This window comes from Molossus molossus, unplaced genomic scaffold, assembly GCF_014108415.1.
Source record: "Molossus molossus isolate mMolMol1 unplaced genomic scaffold, mMolMol1.p scaffold_m16_p_14, whole genome shotgun sequence".
NCBI classification, from domain to species: domain Eukaryota; kingdom Metazoa; phylum Chordata; class Mammalia; order Chiroptera; family Molossidae; genus Molossus; species Molossus molossus.
The window spans coordinates 18,466,510-18,472,151 of NW_023425349.1; the positions used below are offsets into that span (position 1 = coordinate 18,466,510).

The window sequence follows — 5,642 nt, forward strand, 5'->3', positions numbered from 1 at the left end:
AGGAGGTGGAACTTTATTGTGGCTGTAGCAAATAAGGAAGAGTTAAAAAGACAGAAAGATGGTTGGCAGTAAAAAGGGTCAGAGAAAGGAGGATACAAAGTATTCTTAAGGAATCTAAATGGAGCAAAGTTTCTATGTTAGAGAATTACAGGACAAAATAATGGAAATGGAAATGGAGCTAAAATAGAACAAGTTACATTTCATTAACCAAAAAAAAAAAAATTCCCAATCTCAGTGCTTTAACACAAGTTTATTTCTGGCTCATACTACATTGCAGTACAGGTCCCCAGGAATTCGGCACACATCACTTCTGGTCCTATTTCTTTGGTAAGAGAAAGTAATGTCACCACACTCACACTCGAAGTTTGAGGAAGTACAAGTCTACCATCTACCCGGAAAGGACAGATCTGGAAAGATTTGATAAGCAGCACTAATGGCTACTATAGGGTCCAGATGGGAGGGTCCTGGATAGCAAAGGAAAGAAATAGACGTTCCTTTGGGAAACATTTTAATCTAGAGGATTAACTATCTAACACTTATCAAAAGCTGAAATTCTTACTTCCGCCGGAGGCAGAGCAGAATTATCAATGGAAAGACCGCACCGAGCTTTGGAAAGGCACTTCGGAGTATTAGGAACGTGCATATCCTTTTCCCCTCAAATTCCTTTTGTATGCAAAAATCTTACCATCTTTATACTCTCTGATGTTGGATTCAGACATATCTAAAACCCAAACCCAGACCCTGCCACCCACCAGGTGTGGTGTTGAACAAGTTGCCCATTCCATTTTAGCCTTCCTCGCTTACAAAATGAGAGTGACAGTAGCGGCGACCTCATCAATGTGTTTAAGGGCTCTATGATTTCACACAGGTAAAAGCCCTTAGTGCATCCTTTTTAAAATACTGGCAGCTGCTAAACACTCAAGAATTCACAAAGGTGTACATGTTCTTTATAACACTGTAATACGTATAAAATTTGAAATTCTCTAATGTCCCATCAATGTAAAAAGGACTATGTGTGTGTGCCAAGAGAGAGAAAGAATACCAAATAGTTTGTACATAAGATAGCAGCGTAGATATTGATCTGGAAAGCTATCTGTAATACATGATGAGATCATGAGATTGGGGAAAGCAAGCTGCAAAACACACTGCATAGTTTGATTTCAAGTGTGTGTGTGTGTGTGCATATACATGTCATGATAAATACAGGGTTGGGCAAACGCAGGTTTATAATTGTGAGTACACAAAACAGAGTTTATTCTCTTATTATTGTATATTAATTTTTGTATTATTTTCCATACAACTGTAAAATCTACGTTTGCTTCACCCTGTACACTAAGCCGTGATAAGTCCTATAAAAATCTTTTAAAGATTCTGATATAGAGAGCCATTGCTTGGGGCTGGGGTGCTATTTTACGTTGGGTGATCAGAAATGGCTCTCAGAGCTGAGCTGGGAATGACAAGCTATGTGTACTAAAGAAATGCGTGCCCCGCACCCAGATACCGGTTTGTAACATCATTGCCCAGTGCAAAGAAGCAGAACTGCTTAGAGAAATGGTGATTCTAGGTATGGGGCAGGAAATGTAAAAGATGAGCTTGGAGCATCTTGTAGTCCCAAAAAGTAACAAAATGCTAAAACAAAACAAAACGAAACGAAAGAATGGAGGGACATAGGAGCCAACTAAGAGAGCTCCCAATGTCTAAAGTCAAAACAATTTGAGCAACAAAACCAATAAATATTGGATTTTATCCCCAAAGTATTTTAGTTGTGGGTCCATAATGACATAAATAAAAGTTTTAAAAAATGGGGGGAAAGAGACACATCAATCTCCCATGACAAAGAATTCCAAATAATTTATGTAGACATTCTGCCCTCAGAAAAGTGGAGCGTAACTAACTGCACAGCCCTGCACGTGTGGGCGGAGCAGAGGGACTTCCTTCTGGAGAAAGGCGGAGGGGTGGGGGCGGGGATTGTCTTACAGCAGAGAGATTCGACCGCGTTATGTCAGCCAAGTGATCAAGCTGAACATCACCAGTTGATCGCATACGCCCTCAATATGAAGTGCTGAAAACATCGCCTTCCTCCCCGTCACCCAGGCTAATCATGAGAAAAACATCAGAAAAACCCCAACCGAAGGACATTCTCCAAAATACTTGAACTCAAAACTATCTAGGTCATCAAAAACAGGGACAGTCTGAGAAATTGTCACAGCCCAGAGGAGTCTAAAATGAAAACAAAACAAAAAGAACAGCTACAATAAAAACACGAAATGTCATGTGGGACCCTGGTACAACAGCAACAAAATAAAAAGTCAGGGGAAAACTATGGGATTTGAATACATTATGGACTTGACTTCACAGAGTATCAATATTGCTTCATTAGTTGTGAAAATATACCAGAGTAATATAACATGTTAACAATAGGGGGAATTCTACTGTCTTTGCAGCTTGTCTGTAAATCTAATACTATTCTAAAATAAACAGTTTATTTTTTTTATTGGACTTATGTCCATGAACAGGAGAAAGAACAGACTGTCCTGTGACGGAATACTATTCAACAATAAAAAGGAACCAATTGCTAAGGATGTTACAACATAGATGTATCTTAAAGATATAGTACTGAGTGAAGGAAGCCAAACACAAAAAAAGTACAGACTGTATGAATCCACTTTCATGGCATTCTAGAATAAGCAAAAATAACCTACGCAATAGATGTCAAATCAGTGGTTATTTGGAGAATACCAATAGGGGAGAATTGGCTGGGAAGGGACATGAGGGAATTTCCTGGGTTAATGGAAATGTTTGGTGCCTTGACATGCATTCATCCGAATTGACTCAATGGCAGGTACACTTAAGATTGGAATCAAATATCAAGGTTAAATATACTTTATAAATAAATTTAAAATATATAGAAATCACTTAAGTATGCGAAAATCTATTTAAATATATATATATTGTGTTGTAGAAGAAAGGGACAAAGGTGTGAAGGAGGGAGGAAGGGGAAAAGATGTTTTTGAAGCCTAGGAGATTTAAATTACAAGAAAAATTAAAATTGTATCTAAAACAAAATCACTTGCTTTAACTGTTCCAGGTACATAGAAATAAGATCACACTGCTCCTATTGGTTCATAGTTATTTTCATGTTTTCTTTATTGATTTTAGAGAGGGAGAAAGGGAGAGGGAGAGAGATAGAAACATCGATGAGAGAGAACATTTATTGGCCGCCTCTTGCATGCCCCCCACTGGGGATTTGGCCCACAACCTGGGCATGTGCCCTGACCGGGAATTGAACTGGCAACCTCTTGGTGCATGGGTCGATGCTCAACCACTGAGCCACACCAGCCGGGCTGTACTCATTTTCTAAATTAACTATATGTCTTGTCATTTGCCCTCCAACAACACAGCACCTGCTCAGACACAATGGCATTGTACAAACAGTGTTTTTTATAACTTTGCATAGACATGGCAGAAACTGCTAGTTGCCTCACTAAGGATTATTTCAAAGGGTGCTTGGGCAGAAATAGTCTTATGAAAATCAATGACTAGGTCACCTATGTCCATTTGGATACTTGCCTCAGAATTCGTCTTTCGTCAAGGCAAAGCTTTGGGCTCACCTCTTGGATTCCCACTTTCCCTTTCAAAGTCACTTTTTCCCCACTGTTCAATAGGAAGACACACTTTTCATCCAACCTGAATATTGTTACTACTATTATTATGCAGGTTGTTGAAGGGATGATTGAAAATGTTGGTGTCCATGTTGAGATCATCAATGAAGCGAATGCCAGGTTAACAAATTCCTTTGCAAGTGAGGTAGTTCTCAATTCTTGTTTTCAACAAAATTGAATAAGTGAATTGTCGGCTTATAACTGACAATAAAAATAATGTTTGATGGTACAGCACTGTGAGATTTTTAAAAAATTATTATCATTATTTCTATTTTTATCCTCACCCGAGGAAACATTTTTGCATTTATCTTCAGATAGAGCGGGAGGGAGAGAGGGAGGGAGAGAGAGAGAGAAACATCGATGTGAGAGAGACAACCACACAACCCCAACCAGGAACCGCAACCGAGGTACTACCCTTAGCAGGAACCGAACCCCGGTCTCTCTGGTCCTCAGGCCGACGCTCTAACCACTGAGCAAAACCAGCCAGGGCCAGCACTGTGTGATTTTTGCATTGCATTTTGAAAGAGTTCAGGGAAGCGAGAGACATTGCTCTACAGAAATCCCTTCCACTCCCAGTTATTTATTTATGGAACAAGGTTTGTCAACACTTGAATCAATAAAAGTATATTTAGAAATTTAATTGATGGTTATGCTTCCCCTTCCTAGCACTGATGGTCATCCACAGATATGAAAATTTGTTTTTTTAAAGCCTCGTTCCTCTCATTAAGAGATACGTGTTGTTTCATAGATTATTTTTATCACTTGTATAGAATCAATAATTATGATAATTCAAAGAAAAATTTTAGTAGAGTTTTATAGCCACGTGAAAATAAAATTAAAGTGTCCGTTTCTATACATATTGTGTGGCTGAGAGGTGTGATAAAGATCGGAGTATCCGGTGCTGGGTGCCCAGGGTGGGTGAAGAGTCCGCTGGGCCCCGCGAGGAACACTGACCATGAGCCTCTACAGGCCTTACTGCAAAGGTGAAAGCTGATGAAACTCCTATGTTGGACCCAGATCTACTCCAAGAAGTGGCCTGGAGCCAGAAGACAGCTGCGTGTTCTCCAGCCACTGCCCCAGCACATCCTGGAGAAGGTTTGGTTCCGAGGCCTCTTTGTGCTGCTGATTTGAATAGATAGTGTTTTTTAAGGTCAACTGACAGAGACTGGTGTTGTCAATGCCGAATAAAATTTATGAAATCTTTTGAGCATATGAAGAAATCCGGGGATGATTATGCTCCAGTTGTGAAAGATGAGACTCTGAAACAGATTGTTGCTGTGGCAACTCAGATAGTAGAACATGAATTCATCCATTCCTGCACTAAGGTTACCATCAACCCTTACTTATTCGCTAAGCACGAAAATGAAGTGTTATGAGAGTACCCTTGAATGTCTACCACAGAATGTTGGTTTTGATTACAAAAAAAAAGTTTGGACATACAGCATCTGAAGAAAACTGTATGTGTCAGAGGTTTCTAAAGTAAGACATTTGGCCAGGCCAGTGTGGCTCAGTGGTTGAATGTTGTCCCATGCACCAAGAGGTCACTGGTCCGATTCCCAGTCAGGGCACATGCCCAGGTTATGGGCCAAATCTCCAATGGGGGGCATGCAGGAGGCAGCCAATTCATGTTCTCTCTCATCAATGTTTCTCTCGCTCTCCCTCTCACTTCCTTTCTCTCTAAAATCAATCAAGGAAAAAAATTAATTAAAAAGAGAAAGACATTTGTCAAAGGAGCTAATAATGCAACAAGGTGATATTTTACCCTTCCTAGAGTTAGAATAATAGTTTGCTGCAACCCAGTGACCTCCATAAACACTGGGTTAAAAACATTTAAATACAGCAAATACAATGACAATGAGAAGATTACTTTGGGCTCATGGGACATGCTGTGAATTTAGATTACAAGCAAATGTTATAAAAAGCATAATTTTTGGCCAAAGGAGTATATTTCTAACTTGAATCTTTTTTGTGTTGTATTTT

At 39.5% G+C, this 5,642-nt stretch overlaps 1 pseudogene; it reads left to right on the forward strand.

Moving 5' to 3' along the window:
- The first annotated feature begins 3,729 nt into the window (after positions 1-3,729).
- LOC118630024 lies at positions 3,730-5,145 on the forward strand (annotated as a pseudogene).
- Positions 5,146-5,642: the final 497 nt, after the last annotated feature.